This window comes from Lepisosteus oculatus, chromosome 15 (genome assembly GCF_040954835.1).
Source record: "Lepisosteus oculatus isolate fLepOcu1 chromosome 15, fLepOcu1.hap2, whole genome shotgun sequence".
NCBI lineage: Eukaryota > Metazoa > Chordata > Actinopteri > Semionotiformes > Lepisosteidae > Lepisosteus > Lepisosteus oculatus.
The window spans coordinates 21,820,085-21,844,802 of record NC_090710.1 but is presented as its reverse complement, the minus strand read 5'-3'; the positions used below and the strand labels follow the sequence as shown (position 1 = coordinate 21,844,802).

General features: G+C 47.3%; 1 protein-coding gene across 5 annotated transcripts in view; it reads left to right on the top strand.

The window, feature by feature from the left end:
• Positions 1-3,449: 3,449 nt before the first annotated feature.
• The window catches only part of bcor (BCL6 corepressor), a 61,360-nt gene continuing 40,091 nt past the window's right edge, over positions 3,450-24,718 (top strand). For 4 of the 5 annotated variants that reach the window (XM_015364243.2, XM_015364244.2, XM_069179202.1 and 1 more), the window contains exon 1: positions 3,450-4,482. The gene's annotated coding sequence lies outside the window, so the exon portion shown is untranslated. Of the gene's footprint in view, positions 4,483-18,790; positions 24,478-24,718 lie in introns of those variants that run through there. The other variant, XM_015364240.2, reaches the window with a different exon arrangement.

Below are 24,718 nucleotides of genomic sequence, written 5' to 3'. Positions count from 1 at the left end.
CGTTTTGTCCCAATAAATGCATGCGAAACAAAGAAGAATGTCCTTACCACACAGGTATTTCAGCTTTTTTGTTGTTGTTGTTGTTTACGGTCCAGCTTCGCGCGCTAAACGCGGTGCACAGTGGTCTGACCCCCGGGTCAACTCCCGGCGGGGGGGGGGCTGTCAGTCAGACTACAGGCAATCCTATTACAACAGGAGTGTGTGTGCGCAATTATCCTATACTATATATGTACTATACTATATATGTACTATACTATGCTATACAGCGCAGGAGATACGGGTCTTTCACAGCTTGCTGGTAGGTAAAAAACAAAAACAAAACAACCAACCGCATCGCAAATACGATTTAGAGAATAGCTTCTTCAGACCTGTCTTATTTTTGTTCATGGATATGCAAACTCAGACGACCAAAAACAGACTTGGCAGCCTCAGCGCTGAGTACAGCATTTTCAGTACTTGCCCGTGACAGAATCGAGCCGTTGGGGATTTGAATGAAAGGTGGGTGAGGGCTTACAGCGATCTGTTTCGGAAAAGCAGGCGCGTCCCCGCGGGTTTTCGGGAAGTCGCCGTGACTCTTAAAAATGGGAAATCCTCGCTTATTTTGTGTGCCCTGCACAAGCACCGGCGGAGTTTGAATCTCCCACAGGCTTAGCGAAGTGTGGTGCTGCTCCAAACTGGGAAGCAACAGCCTGATTTCTGCACGACATTTTCAGCTGTTCCGGCGCTCTCTCTAAGGCGAATTGGCTGTTTTCTACAATACTTTAAAGTTGAACCTGTTTCCCTCATATCTCTTTTCCACGTCGATTTCTTCTAACGCGTTGGCTCTTGTAGCATGCAAGTGAACGAGTAAGCCAAGCTGCTGGTCCAATTTTTAATTCGCAGGAGAAAACAAAATTGTTTGTTCAACAGCTGGTCACTCTGTTCTGAAAGGATCGCTGTGTGATGTTGTCCATTGTGGTCTATGAGCAGCACACGCTAGCAGTGCTCAAACTTTGTATGAGAGACAAATGATGACCCCCCTTAAGCTCCCAGGGATTCAAAATATTCTTCTTGTTTAGGACTAAGTTAAAAAAAAAACACGAACCATTTAAATGGCCACTTTTTTGGCTTGTTTTACATTGTGTACAGTCTTGCCGGACTGAAGCGAACGATGTCAAATTAGTAGCATAGAACCATTCTCCATTCTTTTCAATGCAGATCAGCTGATTGATTGTGTCGGGTATGAAGTGAATCACAGAGGGGATTTATAAGTTTATAGTGTGGTTTAACTGACTGAAATATGACATTTTATGGACTTTATATTTTTGGATCCCTTTGGACCAAGGTCTTCTGTCCTAGCTTCAAGAAGGACATCCCCAACCCCTAAACACACACAATTACTGATTAATTAAAGAAGATGATAGAACCTCTGACATTAATGGACAAACAGGTGGCATCGGAGCCCTTGGAAACTCAGCAGCTGCAATGGGCATCTGTACCTCATGATCCTCATGAGACAAGGTTACTGTGGTTGGCTCGTGTCAGAAGACAAGTACTAAATGAGAGGAGGCCATGTGGCCCATTTAGCTTGTTCAGTGCTTAGTCGTTAATGTATCCAAGGATCTCAAAGATCAAGCTGTTACTTCATAGAAACTACACTATCAGCTTCAACATTATGACTGAGTAGCTTGTTCCATGCTCCTGCAACTCTTTGAGTAAAGAAGGGCCACCCATTCTTGGTTTTAAGTTCTACATAGTTTGTGTTCATTCTGAATAAACCTGCTGGGTTGGGGTTGTCCGTGTCTCTGAAGATTTTGAACACTTGTGTCAAGTTCTCTCGTAGTCATCTATGTTCACGACTAAAAGGGTTCAGTTCCTTCAGCCTGTCAGTCTAAGACGTTCATTCCCTTAAGTCCTGGGAAGTATGTGGTTGCTTTTCTTTATTTTTGCCATTTGCACGGATAACGACACAAAGGTTTGATTGTGATCTTAAAATTGGCGGATCTTTTAAAAAATACAGAGGAGGTAGCATCAGAGGCAGACAACTCTCGTGCAAGTGTTTTGGCAGTTGTTCAGAACACTGGCCGGCTGGATATATCCAAATTCTCCTCAAGATAGGTGGCATTAAAAGCCTTTCCATTCTCCGGGTCCTCACCATCAGAGGGATGTAGAAATGTTCTGTGAGAAGCCAGTCGTCTTTTGTGCCTGTGTGACAACAGGGAGACATGGATGATTTGCTGTCCTGGAGTGACTAGAACGAAAGTCAAGGAAGCACCACAGAAGCACCCACAGGACAAGATCAATGCGTCCTCGTTCTGGGGGCTCAGTCGGTGTGATGGAGGGTGGAGGCAGGTCACGAAGCAGGAAGGGTGTGTTGCTGCCGCAGGCCCGTGTCTGCTGCCTCGCGCAGGCCTCTGCGTTGCCTGGGCTGCTGCTGGGGGGAGACCCCGAGAGACCGAACCCCAGCCTGGCCCTGCGGAGAAAGACCTGCGGGTGACGACAGCCCGCTGATATCTTCTGTGGCCGAGCGGAAAAGAAGCATTCACTGGCCAAAACAGTCCGAGGAGGGACGCGCCGAACTTAAATAGATTTCTATTGAAAAGCCGCATACAGGCCTTGTACATCAAACCCTTTTAACTACGTTCTTCTATAACACATTGACCCACCTCCCACTACTGCAGAGCAGGTTGCCTACACTGGTAGTCCGTTCGGTCCAGCTTTGAGCCACAAGCAGATTTTGAATGCACTATGTTCTGTAGAACTGGTCTGCAATGTAGTTTTTTTTTTAAAAAAACCAACATTTATCGTATTTTTAACATTTTTTTTCACTAAAAAAATCATTGTCCATATCTGAACGCAGAGAATCATATATTTAACACGGGGGTGTCACAAAATCAAGTAAAAAAGTAAAAATAAAAGACCCAATGGATTTTGGTAATGACCGAATTTTTTTTATTTATCTGTATGTAATGTTTGACTACTTAAAAAAAAAACAACTTAGAAACATATTATAGCCCAAACTGTATTTCCTTTGAAATAAAATGCAGGGAGCTTGTGCAGACATTAAATAGGCAAAAGACTTTAAGCAAAGGTAAGTAAAGAATGAATAAAGTCCGCTCCACGCGGCGCTTGCGCTCGGCCAGAGCCAGGACCACAGCAGAATCGCTAGCAGTGGGACGATTCAGGAAGGTTTAAGCGTGTCGCATAACATGATTTCACCCGATATTCGATGACAAATTCACCTAAAGACCTTCGCCGCCGCGCAACATTCAGTCCCTCTGATTTCACTGCTGTATCAAAAAAAAAAATTGCCGCGGAAGGTTTAGCGGGGAGAAAGTTTTAGAAACGAAGCATACGTCGTCACCTCCCCCCCCGCCTCTCTCACTTGGCTTTAAATTAATCTGTGACGAGGGGGAAACAAAAGCCAGGAATAATGAAAGCGAAGCAGCAGCCTTGCGTCTTGTAATAAGCAAGCACACGGCGCAGTCAGGGGAATGAACGCGAGTAGACTCCCTGGTTTTGTTTTACACGGCCGTCGAGCGAAGTAAGTTTGCTGGAGGTTTATGGTAATTGCGGTTCCCCGACTGGCCTTCTGGGTAGAGTCTGTGAGTGGGAGCGAGGAGCTCTCAGCGCTCAGTCTCCGCTGCACGCACGGAGAGAGCAGCAGCTGGTGTCTGGTGCTGCAGAGCCAGAAAAGGGAACTGTTGAGAGCGAGCGAGAGAGAGAGGAGAGAAAAGCAAGGACGAAACATTTTTTTTAAAAGAAAAGAACCCTAAAGAAGAGTCGAGAAGAGAAGAGGTGTGAAATGAACACAGCTTCCGAAAAAAGAGGGATGTCGTGTAAGAGGAGAGGGTAACTACTACGCTCCGAAGCGGCGTGTTCAGCGAGTGCGGTAGACCCAACATGGCGTTGTGAGGCATCAGTGGGCTGTATTAATTGCCAGAGTCCGCGGACCGTCGCCACCTGTACCCGGGTGTAAGACGCGAAAATCCCAAGTTCGCTTTCGTTCCGAGGAATACCCGCGCCTTTAACGTTTGGATCTTAAAAATTAATCGCTGTAAATACTGAGGATGTATGTATATTCCTTGAATTTTGTGCAGTTTTCTTCCAACTGGAAATCTACCGTGACTCTCTGGATCACTACAAAAAAAAGTATTCTGAAAAGCCTGACCGAGAGCGCAAGAGAGGGGAAAATTTAAAGCACCTTGGGAGCCTTAATTCCTTCTGTTCCCCGACACCGGAGATCGGTCGATTGCGATCAAACTACAGCAACAGCTTTTCTGAAGGGCAGCCCGTCTCGTTTCCTTCTGCAAGACGCTGGGCTGAATGAGTTTGAGTTTTTGACTTGGATGTTTGCGCTACTGTGAAACTAAGCTAGTGGATCGTGTCTCCTTTGAATTTTCGAAGCCTAAAAGTTACGAGGGGGAAAAAAAACAACAACAACTTAAAAACCAAGACGGGATCGGATTCTGTACGGAATTCAGTCTCTCGGTTATCACGCAGGTAAGACGATGTGTTTTAGCATTAAGCGGCTTGGGCTGTAGACATGTTTCTGTCCTGGTTCGTTTTATTTTTGCCACTTTGCTGGGCGAAATCAGATGTTTGCATGTACAGTGACCTACGCAGCAGAACGCATTAAAAACCCCGTGAACAACGGCCAAGAGGAAAACTGGCGGATTTTCTCAGACGTAGCGGGATTCCTGGTCATATCGGATTTGTTAAGTGTTGGAAGTCGTGGAGAATTCGCTTCGGCAGTAGGTCTGAGTAAAATTTATGTTTAGCGTCTGGTGGAGTCCGATTTAACACGTTTATATTGCTTGTTATCGCGCGGAACAGAACAACAAAAAGCGATAGCGAGACGGGTGGTCTTGGGATGTTTCGCCAGGGTAATTGCGGACGGTTGATGAATTACTCCGGCTGGATTTTAATCATTTCGCCCCTGAACGGGTGCAAACCTTAATGTCAATAATGAATCATTTGTTAGCGTCGTGACAGGGGCTTCCCGGCTGCCGAACCGATTTTTTTTTTACAGTCCTGGTAGCGCATAGGGACAGTAGCCCGGAGAGAGGAGAAAACGAAATGTCCGACTCGAAAGTTGACACGGAGCTGTAATGAAACGCCGAGAGAACCTCACGCGGCTTTTCCTCTGCCCCAGAACTTGGGAACGATCCGCCCCTCCGGCCCGTTTCGCCCCGGTCACATCTAAGTTACGTTTTGCCCCGAGATGAAGCCGCCGGCGTTACAGAAAAAGAGCCTCGCCCAGGTTTATGGTAGCCTAGTTCATAAATAATCGTGCGGCTCGACGCAGTCGGAGGGCATCCCCGCGGTGTCGGTCTGCGTGCGTGTGCGGTGAGGAGACGTGTCTCGGGGGGTGAAGAGAGGTGCTCGTTACGAGCCGGAGAGACAGGATAGAGACTGCGGCAGAGACTGAAACCTTCTGGAGAGCTATATATGTTGTGTTCTCGCTCACACCCCTCCCCTCCGCGCGCTTATAGACCGCAGATAGGCTCGTGCAGGTGTGAACCAGACTGCTACAAATTACTTTCTGACGCGTCTGATCTGATTTAACTCGCCGTGCTTCGCGGATAGATTAACAGTCTTAAAATGTTCCCGACCCCTCCACCCCCCCCCCCCTTCTTTTTTTTTACAGTTCACGGAAATGGAAAACGGGCATGCAACACCGCCCAAGATTAACTCGTGTTTTCGATCGAGTTTTTTTTTGTTTGCATGTTAAGCCTCATTGAGAAGAACCCCTTGTGCTCTGTCCGTATTGGGTTTATTTTATACAGATATTACTTTTTATCACCGATTGCGTTTTAGGCGGTTTTCACTCTTTTCCAGGGTCAGCGACCGAGCGTTAATTAGGAAGTACTCTCCGGATCAATGCGTTTTCCAGCTCATTAGTTATCCAGCACCTTCAATGGGATTGAAGGGTCTCTGTTTACCTTTAGCAAGCCAGCTCGCGGACAAAGAGCTTTCTCACGTTCGGGCTTCCAGCGATCAATTGAAATATAAAACAGTGCTGTGTCGTTTGTTGGCGTTTTAGCGGAGCCTGCATGAAGTAATGGGGTAGATTAACATATGAAACTCTGGAGTGTTTTAAGACGTAGAAGGTGCTGTTAAAATAGTATTTAGTGTGTGAATGTATATGCCCAGGTGTCCGTGAACACTGAAGAGCTGCAAGTGTTAGACTGATTTGGGATTTTTTTTCGGATGGATTCAACTGCGTTTTCGCCGGGCTTCTGAACGATAATAAAAGACAGCTATTTGTCATGCATTTTTAGTCTGTGTTATGATCGATTGGTCTAGACAAGCGCTTGGGATCTCGGAGCCGAAGCGACACAAACTTGTGTGTGTGTGTGCGCGGGGGAACACACTAGACTGGCTGCGAAAACAAGAAATCGCGTGAAGATCAAAGTGAAAGACTTCACAGGTCGCTGAAGGAGAGAATGAGTTAGGAAAGTTTAAAAATGACTGTCGCTGTAGCCGGTTTGCCCGATCTCTGTTCGTCTCGGAGGCCGCGAATCGAAAAGGGGGGAACTTTCAAAAGAAAGATAGTTTTGTCGTCTCGAGGCTTCGCTAGCTTTGCGTGACCTCAGCCTTAACGGCAAATACGGTTCTCCTTCTGTGTCTGAAATCAGACGTCCGGCTGTATAGAGTTCTGTGTAATCCATCTTAATTATGTTAATTAATTATAACTTGGTATTCACCTCGGGCTGTGTTCCGCGCCGCGCTTCGTGGGTCGTAGCCTAGTGAATAGCACACGACAGGAAGCACTCGGACGGGATGGAAGACAACGGCGATTAATTCCTATTACTTGTTTAAAAACTATACATAACATGTGCTCGCGTTGAAATCGTCTACGCGGTAAGAATTCAGGGGAATCGGCTAAACGGTTTCGTGCGCGACCTGAACGCGCGGCCCGCTTCAAGAGACGCATATATTTGTGTCGCCTCCTTCAAAATCGTGAAAAGACGTCTGAAACCAGAGCTGTTTTCTAGAAGCCCCCGACCGCTCAGCTGGCCCCGAATCCCCCGCTCGTGCCAGGGGGGGGATTTACTTTTAGTACCATCTCTGGTCTGTCTCGAAATAAATCCGAACAGACGGCGCGCACGGCTTTGTTCTGAGCACGTAGGACCACAGCCCGTGCGATCGCGCTCAAAGGATCCGCTCCACAGTGCGCGGTGTCCGGCGCTCTGTCGCTCTGTCCTCGGTGTGAGACTGAGTTCCGGGAAGCCAGACTCTTGCGGCTTCTGATCGGCTCTCGTGGCGTCGAAAGCTTCCGATTTGGAAGCTGTTTTTTTTTTTTTAGGCGTAAGGTGTTCACACGAGCAGACTGAGTGTGAAATGTGCTCCTGTTTAAGCGCAATCATCTCGGGGGGGGAAAGAACGTTCTTTCGTCCGTTTCCGCGTTGCGATTCACCGCCACTTCATCTTGGCGTCGGAGTTGCGAGTGTCGTGGGGTCTCCTCGGCGCGCGCGGCGGTAACCTCGCGTCCCCGCCGGGTCGGACCAGTCCTGCTGTTCGCGGTCTGCCTCGCGTGCCCATGATGTAAACAGGATCTGAAGTTGAGGGTGGTTTCGTGCGCAGGGCGACTCGTGGGATCATAACCAGGGCCATCTAAGACTTTCTGATGGGTACACGAAACGGGTAGGATCTAACCCTGTTATCGAGACAATCCCAAAGAGCCGCCGTGGCGAGATTTGAATTGGCCCCGTCTGCGCAGAGCTGGCGTGTGCAGCCGTGCTCCTCGTAATTAACAGAAACGGTAAAATAAATTCCACCGCCACCGAAGATAACCCCAAATCTACCCTTCTTAAGTGGGCGTAAGCTTTAAACTCTGTGCATTACGGCTGCTGGCAGCTCATTTTCATTATTGAAGAGGTTTACATTAAGAATTCATCACTGTAGTTGGCTTTTCCCCATGATGGTTTAAAGTATGGCGAAGGGTAGAAAAAGATGGATAATTGGCGGCTTTTACCACATTCCTTTGCAATTGTCAGGTGTCTAGATTTCATATGAGGAGCGATTGTTGTCGTTTAAAGGATTCAGAATATTAATGTTGATTTATAGTTGGAGATTTAAATCCAGGAGCTATAGTTTGGAAAATGCTTAGCATTGTTATATGAAATAACATGATGGGTGTATGTAATAGATACGCTGCTGTACAAGAGACTTAGGCATGGGCAGGAGTTACGATATATTACGAGCATTCAAAATATACTCAAAGCCTTCACTAGTGTGTTTTCTCATAACTTTAACAGCGTTTTCTTTTGTGTGAAAATAACTTGTCGTTAAGCAGTCTTTAATTGCCATTGATCATCTTCAAATGTATGTGTAATCACAACATCTCAAGGTAAACTCTATGTGAGAAGTGTAATAGTACACAATCCATCACATCTACCAATCAAGTCTAATTGATGACTCATTGGTGGGCGTTTCTGGTCATTAGCAGAATTTGTTCCTCTTTGCATCCATATTCCACTCGACAGCTGAAAGGCTGCTTTGGTGTGGCAGTGAAATAAAGCTTAATCTGGGTGAACCGATTTGAACATTTCTAGGCTTTCAGGCAGCAATAGAACAGATTTTTTTGCATAGCGAAGAGAAAGACGTTGAGTGAAAACCCCGAGCACTCTAGTTTCTGAGGTGTGGTATCTGAAGCATAGCCAACATGCACGGAGCAGAGAAACATCATCTATAATTGATGAACCCCAGACTGGATGACCCCAAAAGCAGCTAACAAGGATGAGCAATACTTGAAGGTAATATCCTTCAGGAACAGGGAGATGACGAGCGCTGGTTTGTCAGAAGAGCTGGCAGAGGGCTCAGGTGTCATCCAGCTATCTGCAGTGTGAAGGTAGCTTTTGAAATGAAGATTTAAAGGAGGTGGTGTAGCACGAAAAGCACTGTTAAGGGCAAGGAGACTAAAACGCATTCAAGAACTGGATTGTGGTCAAAGGAGTTTGGCGCAGTTTATCTGGATCTAATCAGAGACCGTGCGTGAGTCAGTTGACAATTTAAACTCCTCATGAGCCCTTCTTGAGCAGTTTAGCACGGAAGAGGTTTACTTTGTTTGGTTAGGGTGATATTCTCAGTTGTTGGGGAAAATTTAGAGTATGTCAACTGCAGAAAGGTACAAACACATTTAAATCCAGCGTGGTAGTCTCTGTGGGGCAAGACCTATTGGTCCAGACTTCACCTTCTGGCTGCATAAAGATCCAAAACTCTCAGCTGGAATAATTCAGATGTATTTGTTGGAAACAAATCGGAGGTTTGAGAAGACGCCCCACTCCCCAGAATGAGATGGTCTTTGTAGAAGGATGGTTCAGCATCTCAGAAGAGTGTATAACGAAGTTTTGAATCTTGAGTCCTTTAAATAACTTTTTTGTCCCCAAGGAAGGTGATCGTATGCTTCTTATTTTATATAAAGTTGTACTGTGTATAAATGTGGTTATTTGAATGAGACTTATTTTCAGAGGTGCATAGAACGTATTGTTCCTCATAGATTACAGTATAAGGGGCCAAAGGGCTTTTGGACAGCATGTTTTCTGACTAATGCAGTAACTGTCTATCGATGGCTTGGTTTAAAGTACAGTTCCCGTTTTTCGTGTGCTGGGGGCCGGTTTTTTTATTTTTATTTCGACCAAGTTGAAAAACGACGACATTGCAGGGAGGGAGAGCGTGGCTCGGCCCGTGCAGAGCAATTAGAGCCGCGATCAGAGCGAACGCGCTCGTATTTTTGCTGGAATGCCGCGAGGCACGAGTTGCCGTCTGCTCTTCATTAGCGGATTGCAGCTTAGCTGGCTTAAGACGCGGTGTGGAGCCTTCGGCACTTTAAAGGAAACCCAAGAATGTTTAAATATCCCGGGTGAACTTGAGAAACCGCTTTGGACTGTGGACACTCTGCAACACTTCCAGCAATACATAAATTGCTCGGTTGCTATTCATAGAGCATTGCGAATGCTCGCATTAGCAGATCGTATCTGCTCGGATCCGAAGTGCCCTGTTTTGGTAAAAAAAAAAAAGAAGCATTATATCTAATTCTTAGGATTTATTCCACTTTTTTTTGCAATTCCTTTGGGAACACGAGCAACTTTGAAGCGTTGAGTACTTGGCAGTAGTAGTTAATCTCTCCAGTGGAAGGTGTAACGTTGGATCCTGTCATTTTGAACAACTGGGTTGCGGTGCAGTAACTCCTTGGCCTACAATACGTCGCCTTTGCACTGATGTAATCTTAGCCTTAGATTTAGGGAGACGAGCTGCGTAGACGGTGGTGGTGTTTGCGCTAATGAAGGGTGTGATTGGGCGATGTAACTGTGACCTTTGTGAAGCAGTGTTTTTCTGTAGTGTAACATTCAGCTTCGCGTCCCGAAAACGCACAGATGTGGCGATTCGGAATTACAGGTTACCATAAATGCAACGAAACGTTATCGGGACTTTTGCTCCGCTTCTTGCATGAATTAGTGAGCTGTGGTACCTCTTTTCATTTATATTTCTTAATGTCGGCGGTGCACTGACTCCGTTCTCTTTACGAACACTAAACACATTGCACATCCAGGTGAATACTTTTAAGTGGCAATGTTGAAAGAATGGGGTGATTTGGAATTCAGTTCGAGAATGTTTTGTGACTGTTTCTTCAGTTGTTTTAGAACACAGTTTAATCCAACACCGGTAGAAAACACAGTCATCGTTGAAGTAAGAGTTTAATGATAAAAGGTGCTCAAATGCACAAACCTGAAAATCACACGGAAAGTCTGATTCGGTTGCGCGAGAGGGGTTTCGCGAAAACATGAATAAGCCTATGTTGTATACATTGTGGGATTGTTTTTCTAACGTTAAACACATAATAATCACTATCATTTTTTTTCTTGTTGTGTTTGGAGGTTAATTTATGAGCTGGTAGCCTCCTTTATCTATAAACCTGAACGTCTTCTTTAAATCTTCGTAAGTGCGAAGTTTAAATGCTATTTGAGTTTGGAATTAATGGGGTGTTACGCTCGTTTATTTTCAGGGACTGAGTTCTGTGCGTTGTTGATGCATATTTGTAGTAATGTATGAAAGTATCATGTTATATAATGAAGCCAAACGTTTTGCCTTCGTACATTCAATCTGAATGCATTTGTTCGTGTTCCTCTGCCGAAGCGGTGCGGCATAAACACACACAGGCCGACTCTGCGTCAACCAACCATCTTCTAGCGGAGTCCAAAAGAATAGTTGCGCCGCAGGAAAACGTCTTATTTACCAGACAGGAATTTAGATGACTAGGTGTAGGTGCATACCATCCAATTAAAGTCTCTTTGTGATGACATCGCCCTTTCATCAGCAGGCCAGCTACAGCCATATAAACAAACCGGGGGTGTACGTTAGTACATCAAAGTGTCATCAGGGTGCGTCATCGGCGCGGAAGTCCTAAAACGACCTGGGTATATAAGTAGCCGCGGAGAGAAAACCTCACTTTTAATGTAATTTTTACTAGACAAATTCTAAGCATTAAAAGCTACTGTTTCACCCCGGGTTAGTATTTAAGTACTATCAGCTTTCTGCGATCTGTTTTCGGGATGCGACTCTTAGCCTAGGCGTTCGGCCGTCGGGCTGTAGAGACAGACGCCAGATGACACGATTGAAAGCTAAACACGGAACACCCGAGGCTCAACACGTCTCGCACAGGGGGCTGGTCCTACTCACCCCGGTGCTCAGTTAACAAGCATTAAATATTCGTATTTTTTTTTCAGGAACCTTGCATGGGGTTTTAGCGCTTTTGTAGTATTTTTCCTGAATTAAACATTGACGGTAGCGAACAGAGCATCGATGTTGTCTTTCTAAAAATGCGTGTGAACGGCGATATTGGACTTGAATAAGGAATGGTTTCAGTTGAGTGTATTGGAAACCGGAATGAAAAGCCAGTGCTCAAACACAGACATAGGCAAAGTGGGTACATAAACTCTGTACTAATACGGGGCAATGTGGAAGGGCTGATCAAGATCGTTGATATCTTTTTCTCAAGGACGAGTTGAAGCCGGAATCTAATGACAGGACTCCAAGCGTCTTGGTGGGTGAAAGGAGGGGCTAGCGAGCTGGATTTAGGCTGTTTTGGCTATTCGATTATCGACTATTATGGGAGCTCCACGAATTGTGACATCTCTCAAGTTATACATTTTAATAACATGAAACTGTCATGAGCAAAAACCGGGCCAGCATCAAGTGATCGTTAACTCAGCCGACCGTCTCAAAACCCCAGGCAAGTTGTCACCCCTGTTAATGTTGCTTTATTCATCTGCATAGACGGTTGAAACCTTGACTTAGTGAGTCGTTTACGTGCCTTTGTAGCGCCCCAATTTAAATAGGACCAAATGCAATTTCTTCAGCGTTTACACGCGAGGTACAAAATTTGAGTTGCCATTTCAAGTGTGTTTTGAGACCATCGGACCAAGTGTCCCTTCCGAACAATTTCATGTTCGTCCGGTTTGGACCAAATCTCAAAATGGACGGCCGACACAAAGCGGTCGGGAGGGGTTAAGTACGAGAATGACCTCTCGTACTTCGGACACTGCTTATTATTTTCGATGTCCACGGATCGTCATGTCGCCCGGGCTTGCTTGCGTGCGTGGTTACAATAATTCACCGTCACCTTATCTCCCTGAAATAAACACCTGGCCCGGCCTGGGATTTACATCCGAATCAGGTTTCTTTCCTGGAGCTGCAACTCAACGCACGTTGCGGGGACCCGCTCAGGAACAGCGACCGCAAAGCAGCCTTCCTCAGCGGTCGCCTGCTGTTCGCAGCGGAGAAGGTGCTGAGCTACGTGGCCTAGTATAAAGAGGTAGAAAATGTGTGTGTGTGTGTGAGAATAAAAGGCAAAAGTATGGCCGTGAGCTGGCGAGATCGGGTTTCATAGCTGGCTCTCAGAGGAGAAGTCATGGTTTGATTGAAGTTGCACTCCGTCCCAGCCTCCCGGGGGACGGCAGCGCTGAAACAGGAGAGCTCTTTTCTCCGCCTCAGAAAGCCTTTGTGCTGCAGGAGCTCCGCGGTGCACGGATCGCTGCGCTCTCACAAGAACGTGTTACTGCCTACGCTAGCATTGTTTTCTTAACGCTGCATTTTTACCCTCGGAGCAAATCGTTTCGCCTGGGAAACAGCACCCTGCGCCTTTTTTTTTTTTGACGCAGGTCGTCAGGTTCTCCGCGAGGTTGGAGAGCGGTGGATGTTATTTTCAAAGGTTCTGACACGTGATGTCGTCAAATAAAACATTTTCATTCACTCAAGGCAGCTTCTTTTTATTTATTTATTTTTTCCCTGCAGCGTGCTTCTTATTTTCCTAGTCCGAATTCGAGCGATCTAGGGTGAAGTGTAAACAGCGTCGTCTCCGCACCGCTCCTAATCCTTTCAAGGATTTTTCGGGGAAAAACTGCTTACTGTTATTTCTAATAATACAAATCTCCTAGTTTAGCTCAGCACATGTGCCAAACATCTGGCTTATTTTGCAAATATTAAACAGATATTGATTCACAAATACAGCAGGGGGCTGTAACTGTCGGATGTGTATTGGAAGCGTGGTGGGGTTTTCAGCACGGCTCGATTATTTTAATAGCTGCGTGGAAGTCTTCTGTTAGGACTTCGAGTTTGAGTGAAGTCGCTGACACTTCGATATTATCTTATTCTTGAGCGCCAGAGGCCCAGTAACACAGATGCAGCTAGACACGTCATGAAGTTTAGAAATGTTATTGTATTTACCGAACGCCTACGGACGACAGACGCACTAAGAAAGTCATGATTTTCAATCTCCTGCCAAGATGGGGGTCTCCTGTTTGTTTGCCAGTCAGTCCCAGCCGCAGGCACGCATGAAGCCGATACCCTGGCGTCTTTCCTGAAACGGCATGATGAGATAGATCTTCGGGTTAGCTACTAAATACCAAATGGGTTAGGCGGGCCGCTCCGACCCCCCTGTCGTTTGTAACCAAATTAACTATGAATAGTTGCAAGGACGTCAATCGACGTTTGGAGGTATCCGACTTGGAAAAAGGTGCAACGAGGTGGGGGTTCTGGGTGTTCCCGTTGCCAGGAGGATTCTTGCGCTCTTTCCCATAGAACGACCTGCTGTCTTTGAGTGATGTTCCTGCATAGCCCGAAGCGGGTCGAACAGTCAGTGCCGCAGGCTAGGCTGGAGCAGAAGCGGGTCAGTCCGCCGCGACAGGGAGAAGGTTGACGTCCCAGCCGTAGAGCGATTCTTCAGGTGTGCGAAGGCCGGCCCTGCCGAACTGCTCGAAGACCTACGTGCACCGTCCCGTTTTTGATTTGTTGTGTGTGCTGATGGGTTAAGAGGGCCTGCTTTGTTCGAGGAGACCGTTGGGTGCAACAGATGTCTAATAAAACGTCTCCCTCGATCCGAAGGCGGTGTAGGGGGTCGATAGCTGTTCGCTGACCCCGATGACGTGTTGTGCCGAAAGGGAAAGAGCGCAGGGTCCGCGGTGTTGAGCAAGGCCGTGGCGCATGCTTCACGCCGGCTTCTATGTGGACAACGTGTAGGAATTGCCCACGAGTCGGTATATTGGCCCCCCCTTGTAAAACGCTAGAACTTTATGTACAGCTTTATTTTATTTTTTTTCCTCTTCCATCGGGCTGGAATGAGTTCAAGAGTCCAGCTGCAGCGGCAGATTCTCCGGCCCCAGCACGGGTCGCACAATGCTGCTGTTGTTAGCCTGCGGTCCGAGTCGTGGAGGATTGTCCGTCTAGCTCTCTCGCTCTGTGGCGAGGGGAGAACGGCGAAGCCTGTTTACAGGCAGCGCGAATAATGCGACAGCTGTTGAGGCGCGGGTTGTCCGCGCGCCTCTCCGCTCCCCCCTCCTGCAGTCACACAATGCCTTTATTATAGAGCTTGCACTTCACCTAAGCACGGGGTTGATACAGCCGCCCCAGTGTTAATTTGAATGGATTTTTCTCTCTTTTTTTTTTCAGACGTGTCCCTTTCAGCAATGAGATGTAGCCTATATGCGGAGCTTACGGTGTATGCATGGCAACGCTTGTTCTCTCGGGATTAATTTATCTTTTGATTGGTTCGGAGTAATTTTAGACAAACGTTGTTAATGAGGTCTCGGTATTGTGTCTACGTTTTTATTGAACAACCCCCCCCCCCCCACCACCCAAAAAAAAAATGAAATCTAAGAAAGTAAGCGCTTCGGGACAGTTTAATTGCTGTTTGCTTGTATGCATCGCCTTCCTTAACTGTGTTGATGTGCAGCCCTGTGACTAAGCATTGCTTATTAAGCGAGCTAAGAGCAGCGAGCCGAAACGAGCGCAAGAGTTGGTCGCTGCCTTCGTTTGTAGTGGGAGAACCTTTCATTAAAAGTCATGTTTACTTCCTCAACTTTGTTTTCCAAACAATTTACAAATATTTCGAATTCCTAACGCCAACGCCGGCGGCATCTAAGTGGATTTGTGTGTACCTGACGACGACGTACTTCTCTGGATTTGACAGTCCCGCGGAACTGCGTGCCTGGACAGCCAGCCTGTCGTGCTTCGGTCACCACAGACGTTAAAGTCGCGCCCGGTCGCTCGCTACCCAGCCAGCGCAGGTGTTCTAGTCCAACTGTTTCACAGGGGAATGGCTTCAAATCTGCATCACACACGTATCTGTTTTCCGTGGCACCCTCGTTCGCTCTGCTAGCTTCGCCCCAGGCGAAGGCAGTAACATTAACAAGTCCCGGCCGCTGAAAGGACGCGGCTGCAGGTACTTTTGCTTTAGTGTAATTAAAATAGAAGCTCGTCGTACCACAGTTCTTTTCTTTGCAGTGTGGGGCTGCACGTACGGCCACGCTTGAAACGGGTGATCCGGAGTGTCTCTTTCCCATGATCTCCGTGCCACCTCGCTTTTGTTAGGAGGATGTATTGTATAGGAACAGGTTGGGGGGGGGGCCTCCTCAGCTCGCTTTGTGTCCACGGTTTCCGAAGATGCGCTTGGTTCCCGAAGTGGAACAACGTGACGTTCTGTATTTAAAACGACAAATCGGAACTGTTCAGTTGTTTTTTTTAAGGACACGTGCGAAGATGTGTCAATTCTTTTTGTCGTGGAGAACAGCGCTTTCTAAATATGCCTTTAATTAGGTTCGCAAAATAAGAAGGTATTTGTGAGCACGTGAGTTGAGCCGGACCCTCTAAGGTCTAGTAATTTACTCAGCAGTCTGGCGGGGAACCACGAAAGAAAACTGGAATTCTGGAAATTGCTGTGAGAAAGAAAACCGTATTGTAGTCAAATCGGCAAGTGATCTTTTGAAATGAAATCCTTGTGTGCCGGAGTACTGTACTTTATCACACTTGTAGAGAATGTAAAGTGGGCATAACAGGGTGAATAAAAACCCTGGAACTCCGTCGTCAAATGAACTCAAATACCATCGTGTGTTCTGCAACCTAGCCGGTGTAGGTCGCAGTTGTAGGAATAAAGACCACGTGTATATCTCTCGCATCCTAATGGACTGTTTTCTTGACATTGCGCTGTTATACCTTCAATAGGGGTGTCCCACGGAATACATAACTGTAGGCCTGATTTTTTCGCCTCTGATCTAGTCCGACCTGGCTAGAAAGACAAAGGACCACCGTTCGTCGGTGCCTACTGATAATCCCCGTGCTGAGTGTGACTCTGGGGATCGGAAGGCGTGTGATGGACATTTTCTCCGAAAATGAAGGTCGACGGGTGGCGAAATTGTTTGCTGTTCTGCGCAAAACATGTTAAGAGACTCGCTTTTGGGTGAGGAGCCGCCAAGTCTGATTTTAAAGTAATGCGAATGTGTTTAATGCCTTTAAACACTACTCGTAGGTGTGAAAGCCACAGAGATCCATTGGGTAGGTAAAGTTAATTGTATTAGAGGAGGTGTCAATTAATCTTAAGTAAAGCCAGCTGTATCGACTGTGCAGCCGGCTTCTGTGCTGCTGCTGCATTTTACCCCATATAATGCCGTGACGTTTCCATTGAGTTTTAAATTTAGAAACAAAGCCTGCCGTTACTCATCATTACAGCTGAGGATAAGGAAATTCTGTATATAGATCCAAGCTACATCAAGATCACCAGTGTCCCCTTTTCTCATAAATTCTTGTCATACACGCACAAACTAAAACGTGGCTCCCGAAGTTTTCAGGGCAGATCTTTGAACAAGTCTGATCTGTAAATGTTTCGTTTTGACTAATAGGCTTAAACAGCCTTTTACAGAGCTCGGCTTGTATGGGGGGAAATTACCTATTGCTGTTTTCGCTCCTTTAAGATCTGGCCTCGTTATTGTTCGAGCTACAGAGTGTGGAATACAAGTACCGTGGACGGGAGAAAGAAAGGCCGGTTGTGGTGGTGGGGGGGGTTGGTTTTCTGGCTGCGCGTCCATTCGCGGTATAATGAGCTCTTTTGAATCCCCGGGGTTTGCTTCCATTCAGATAGGAGAGGGGAGGGGAGGGATTGTAGCTAATCGATCAGCCCCCTCAAAGCTGTTGCGCCGTCAATGTGGGAAACACAGCCCCTGTCAGTCGCAATTATGCAAAACCAACTCCTCTGTGATCAATAGGCCTATCCGCTAACGTCTCTGCTGAATAGCCCGCGGCCCCCCTCTCTCTCTTTTTTTTTGATGACACTTTTCTTGTTGGCATTTTGCCTTTAAGGCAGGCAGTCCTTACTTCCCCTCTGTGCAGTTTGTAGCTCGGCTTGCCGTTTCGTAAACTGTTTGGGGGTTTCGCAAAACTCAAGATGAGAAATAGGGTAGGTGCGTCTCTACAGGGCCCACAAAAAAAGCTTTTTTTTAAAAAAAAAATAACACGCATAAACCCCGCTTTTGATCCGTCCCCTCGTGTCCGCTGGGGTCTGTGTGCAGTTCAGCTGCCCGATTCAGCATAGAGACTGTGTGGCGACGTGCCGCTGAACATTGCTCCCTCACGTTCCGATGTATTTGACTAACACGTGGGCGCAGTCTTATTCCAGTCTGCTCCCTCTGGGGGTAGTCTAGTGGGTTGGAAATGTTCCTGTCCTGACCACCTAAAAGTGACCGAGCAGCGCCTCACCCCTCTCTGAGTCACACCAAAGTCTTCGCCCGCGTTAGCCCGGGCGTTTTTTTTCCCCCCTTCTCTCCCCCGCTTATCTCGGGTTAAAATTTCGTTTCTGCACGACGTGAAACTCCCGTGACGCCCCCACCACTTCTCTGGCTGTTCCGGCTTCAGTCTGTGGCTGCGGAGTCTCGTCTCTTTTAAAATGGCGCGGACAGTCTGTCTCCGATACGCCGGAGCCTGTCTGCGTGGGAGAGAGAGGGAGACGGAAAGAGGCTGCGAGCGCGCGTCTGAGAGAGTGAGAGAGAGAGCAGGAGAGTTGCTTTGTAGAAGGACGGACACTGGCCATTTTATCCACAGCCTAGCCTGTGCTCCGATGTCAAATTATGTGTTTGACGCGGACAAAGGCTGCCGTGACGCCAGTGTTCAGCGAGTCCCTGGAACCCAGTCTGTTCTATCGTGTCTGCGTTCCTATCAACAAGCTCACCAGAGCCGGTTCCGCTCATCTCTTAACCTTTACTTTTTAAAGTGCGTCGAAGCTGGGGCTTCGCCGCGTGTCGCTCCAGAAACAGGTCATGTGGTGTTGTAAAGGGTCGATCTCCAGAGCCTGGAGCTCTGCTGCGGCAGCTACTTGCGTTTTAGGGCATAAATAATAGTTTTGCGAGATATGTCAGAGAATCGATGCCGAACTGTTGAAGACGGTTTAAAGGAATCTCCAGACTGCCATTCTGCGAGTCTGGTGTTATTAACCCTATAATTTGTTTAATGTAAATTGTTTTTTAATTTTGATTAATGGAGATCATTAAGCAGAACGCATAAATCAACGTAACGAGGTGAATATCCTTATGGAGGTTCCCAGAATAACTTCGCCACCGCCGAAGTCACACGAAAAAAATCGGTGAAGTCATAAAAAGCCCTCAGCTAATTGCTTGGTTTTCGGAAAAAAAGGAAAGCATTTTTCACCCCTCTGCTTGTTGTCAGAGCTCCGAGCGCTTGAGGTGTGAAGTGAGGGTCTGCGGGCTTGCGTGCGGGCGTCTGTTTGACGAGTCGAGCCCGGTTCTCAATCCGCACGGAACTGGGGGAGCCAGGGGGCCGGCGGACTCCGCGCTATCAAAACGATCTGGATGGGGCTGTGTGCGCCGATTGTTCACGGGCCAGCGGTGTGGTACAGAGGTTGGCCCCCTTTAAGAGCAACTTCGAAATCTAGCACGACACCACGGTTGTATTATAATGGAGGCCAGAAAATATCCGTGGGAGAGAGGGCTGAGGGAATAATTTTTTTTTATACCGTGTTACGTTCGCCCACTGTAACTTCTTTGTTCTTGATTGGAAATTAGGATATAATAGCCCGAAATCAAAATGCGGCACGCTGAGCACAGTCACGTTGTTTGTGACATCGGAAGGAGAGCGACAGCGCGGGGAGAGCTTGTGTATGGCGACTTGCGCCTCTTTGTTTCCGCCTGGTTTACACGCGCAGTTCTGCGCCTAGCTCGCTCTGGAGTTTGTCAGGTTGTCTTTCACAGGCGCCTTTCATACAGAGCGCCGCTCTCCACGATCCTCAAGAGACCAGATTGTTCAAAGCCGCCACCACCGGCAGCAGTGTGGCGGTGGGTGCGCTTTCCCCTGTGACGGCGCTCTACGGGAGCACTGCGAAATGGGAAAATGTAATTAATTTTTTTCCCCTTGTGCTGCATTAGTGCTGTGCATTGTACATGATATATTCTGCAGGATATGTGGTGTGCTGGTAGCTTTTGCTCTGCTGCAGATTTCGTTCGGTATTATATGTGTAGAACCCCCCCAGATTTAAATCCGGATTTTCGTCCTCTCCCTGCGTGTCTGATAAAGCTGTGTTCAAAGGCCATAAAGAGCGTAACCTTCACGAGTCCGATGTCAGGCATTGAAGCAGTCGAATACAAAGCTCAGTCGCTCTAGCTGTAATCAAAAAGCTATTTAAAGGTTCGGGTAACGATCTACGCGTTCGGCCATTTTGCTAAAAGGTTTCGAATTAGCCTAATGCTTAAATTCTCCCCCTCCTCGTGGGCTACCTGTTTTTGTTGGCCTTAATTGATTTTTAAGGGAAATTGAAGTTGCTGACGCAAGAGGGTTTAGGCGTCTAGATGCTTTGATCGGTCTCAGCTTGTAACTCCAGCAAACAGCCCTTGGGGCGGTTTCAGTAGCTGGTGTACCCTTGTCCCGACGGAAAGTACCGGCTATCTGCCCGTCTGAGCGTCGAGCTCTTACCAAGGGTCTCTCTGAACAGGTTGAGCTCTTAGCGGCGCGGCTGGTAGGTGAGCATTCACGTACTTAACGATGCAGTGTGATTTGAAAGTGCCGTGAGAGGCATTGTTTATCGCTATTAACAGGCAGCTCCAGTCATCCACGGCTAGATCCGGATTTTTCACGAAACAGGCTAAAAGTGCTTTATCCCACTGCAGGCTTTTTTTTTTAATTTTTGGCATATCGTCCTTATTTCACCTGTTAATAACTAAATACGCCAGTTTCAACATTTTATAGCCTTGAGCCCACTCTGCTGTGTTTCTAAAGCCGGGTTAAGTCTTTTTTTTTTTTCTCGGGTATATGCATAAATTAAAACTGCCATCCTGCAGCTTTAAGAGACTGGGAGCGCTAGATACAGCTGGCAATCTGCCAGAGACAGAAAGCGAGAGGGCGCCAAAACGGAGCTCCCGAGCTGATACAGCTGACTTCTCTCGCCCCCCCCTCCGCTCCTGTTAAGAGGAATTCTCACATCGTGGGTGCCAAGCTCCGCACCTTGGGAGCCGGCCGGGCGGCTGATTAAAAATGTGTACAGAACTGGCACCCCCTCCGCTGACGAGATAAACCCCACAAGAACTGGTCGTCATTGCCCTCAGTCCTGATGAATATCACTCACGGCGTGTTGACCTTGCCCTGTGCGATTAGGAGTGGATATAGTAGCCTGCAAGAGTAACGTTAACTCTTTCGGAGTTTCGCTCCACGGTTACGATTCTCGGCGCCTTTCGTGGAAGAGGTGGTGTAGCCCCAGTCCGGTTGCTACAAGCTTGCAGCTGCCTGGTTATAATTACGCAATTAATCACGTCGGTAATACATATAATTATAATGTAGTTCCATATTTCTGTGCATCCTTTAATTGGACTAATTCCAAAGTGCCACATCAATTTGTCAATTTTATATGTTCTGCGCAGATTCGATGTTTTAAGCGTTTCTGTACGCGTGTGGTAGGGGGTCTTATTAAAACTATATTCCCTTCACGGGGAACAGGTTCTGGGGGTTGATTACCTGAGCATGTTTTCCGTGCGGTTTTATGGATGTTTGATGCAACGCAAGTCCCCCTGCCCTCGGATGGTTACAGCAGCCCAACATCGAATGAGGTGATGGAAAAAGAGGGTTTAACGATTATTGTGCGTCTGTATAACGACAGCGTCCCGGAGTCGCAGCGTTATACAGATAACGATCGTAAAACCGAATGCCTCGGCGTGAGATTGCAGTTGTGGGATGACTTGCCTGTAAATTTAATAAACGTGTCCGTACACACAACGCGTGGAGTTATGCCTGAGGTCTGCTCGCTCCCTGCCGCACCCCACCCGCGCTCAAATCCCGGCGGGGAGGCGAGAACTGAGGCTTTGGGTGGAAGGAGGGGTGTCGCGAACGCGCACACAGTGAGTTATTAGCTGCCTGCGACGGCGAGGGTTTAAGTCCAGAGGTCCCAGGGAAATGAAGCAGGAGCTGCACACACGTACCGTGGCACATTTCAGAAAATGACCGTACTCGGATACTCCCCCCTCTTCTCTATTCTTTTCCCCCCCTCATCTAGAGATTTATGACACTGTTGCCTCCGCTGATCAAGAGAGATAGAGGCCGGCGAGCTGCAGTCTGGTTGCAGGAAAATTATCAGTGGCGCCGCTGTTTGTACAACAGACCTCCACTTTGAAACAGTTCAGACGAAGTTCATCGGGGCGATAAACTTGTAACTAGCTACAAAGATGAGGAAGCGAAATGAAAATTCAGCCGGCTTGCTTTGGGGTACTCACCATACATCAGCTCTGCGCTAAGCATTTACTTATTGCTCGTGCTTCGGCGTTAAACGCGTTGAATTTATATTTGAACAGTCTTGTTAATTAATCGTCCATTTTTGGGGGGACGTGGGACAGCACGGAGTCCATTAACACCTCTATACCGTAGCCGCCAGAAACCAAAAGCGAAAACTAACCATTCCCCCCACTTAAATCTTACTTTTTTTCATATCACAACTGTTATTTGGGTTAAATTTAAAACACGCATGCGAATGTTGGTCAAAATATTTGAAAGCACCCTTATTATTCCGTATTTACAATATTTCCTTGTTACAAAACAACGTGGTGTTGAGGAGTAACACTAGGACTTAAGTTGCATTCGAATTTTGTAGACGCAGTTTTAGGTATTCTGTTTTTGATTACCCTTTTAAAGTGTTTTGAAACCCTTCCAACACTCTTAAGAGTTTAAATGGCCATGTCGTGAAATGTCATTTATCGTTTCATTTAACGTTGGTTTTGATTGTCCTGGGGGGTGTTCTGCAAAAGGCTCGTCGCGCCTAGCCGAGGAACCCACCGCTTGTTATAATTAAAAAGTGATTATATTCTGGTTTCACCCAAACAGAGGTTTCCACGCTAAGCGCTGCCTACTGTTAGTCACAGTGCCAAACGTTCGTGATGAAGAACCATTTAATTTGTTTGTTGAACAAACTATTTTTAGCCCAGTGGAAGGGTGCGGACCGGCTGCGCCGAGTTCCGCACAGTTGTGTACACACCGCCTCGGCTGCGTTCAAAGGTGCGCGGCGTGGCGCTTCCCGTCAGGGATGCACCTGAGTGTTATTGCGTGTCTCGGCGATAGCTTCAGGAAACTATAAATCAGTTTGAAAGAATTTGAAGCACGAGGAAGGGTAAACCATGCATCAATAAAGCTGCCACCGAGCTCGTGGCGCGGCTGAGGCGGGGTTCCGGCTGAAGGTCCTGTCAGCCGGTACCGCTCCAGCTGAACGAGTTAAGGTGTAATGTAGGTCAGTAAGCTTTTTTTTTAGAGAAACATGTGGTTGTCTAGTGGGATATCCAAGTAAGTTCATCGTTTCCGATATGCCCCAATATGCAGAGTCGAATTTGTGTAATATGTAATCTGAGGGAGAAGGTGGGTGTGTGTGGGGGGGTTATTAATTATTATAATCGGTTATGTATCGTTGTTGATGGCGAGACATGTATAAGGATCAAAGGCAAGCAAGTACTTAAATCCAATACCGGTTTTGATGAGGGATATCTCTCGATGAATTGAGCAACCCCTCCACTTACTGCTCTTCGACCAGTCCCGCGTCTCCCCCACCATATATTAATTACAGCCATTAAGCTCCGTTTCCACAGAGCAGGTTTACTTCTCGTACCCCAGGTGTTGGGGTACAATTGAAACGGCGTGAGAAAAGAAAGACGGTATCTGGGGCAGTCCCTCAACGCTATGGCGCCTGTTCGGACGCAGCCTCCGCGCGGGTTGATGTCGCCCGTGGAGGAGCGCGTCCTCACCTTGAGCCCGCTGTAACAAGGCAGCCCGCGCCCCGCGCGTCAAGGCGATGATTAATGAAACGTCCGCTCCAAATGAGGTGTCAGCTGGAAGTGGAGGAGCGGAGCCCGGGTGTCCGTGCCTCTGCTATGCTGAGCCGTGATGGCCGGTGTGTGTCAGATTAATCTCATCTCGCTGTTCCATTCCCCACGCATTTTCTGGCACCCGAACGACCACGTCTAATGTGACATACCCCGTTAATCGTTCAAAAACTCGCGTGGCCTTAAACGAATGACTACAGAGCTCCCGAGCGCGTATTTTGTAGCCATAACCGTGTTAAAGACCTAGCCGGCTGGTTAGAAAAGCAGCTAGTTTTGGTTCCAACCTTCGTTTTTTTCCCCACTAAAATAACCCTGTCTTTCAGTATAGCCTAGATCCACTGTGTAGGGTTCGGTTCTATAGCTGCCAGTGCAAAGTGAGCTGGGTGTTCTTCGTTTTTCTTGAACGCGTTGCTCTCCTTGGGAGCGCTTTAAAAGCAGTGAGGCTGGAGACCAGCAAGTTGCATTGGCAGCAACCAATAAGATCTGAAAACAAAAAAGGGGTTATCTACCATGAAGTGCAAATTAAAAACAAAATGTAGGCTGTCTTATTCAGGTAAAAATAAAGACAGTCACCTGTACTTTAAAAGCTAAAATTGGCAGGGGGGGATTGAGTTACACGAGCAAATGTCGTGCCCAAAGTGCAAAGTTTTACAAGTGCTGTAAAATCATTTACAGTACATGCACACTTATGCCAGAGAGAACAGAAGCCAGCATTGTCAGGAGCATACTATATATGGACCAACCTAAAAATGGATTGGCAGGTGTCAGAATCTTGGCCCGCTCCAGATGATGGTTTTAATGGGTGAGGTTGTGACCCCATGATGACAAATGGAGATAAGTAGTCCTAAACACACGCTCATTGAAATGGGTAAGTGCTAAAACCTCTCTCTGAGCCATATTCCACACCCCCTCTCTTTCCCTCGCCCAGCTCTTAGCGTTTGTGCAGAGATGGATGAAATGGAGGGAGGTTTCATGTGCTTTGCGTGCGCAGAAGAGGAAGGGACATCTCCGGTGACCCCCGGCCGCTTTGAGTTTGTTGCGTCACGATGGGGTACCTCCTCGGCGTTGACGTGCCAGCTGAGCTTGGTGCTGCCCAAGGACGCAGCATC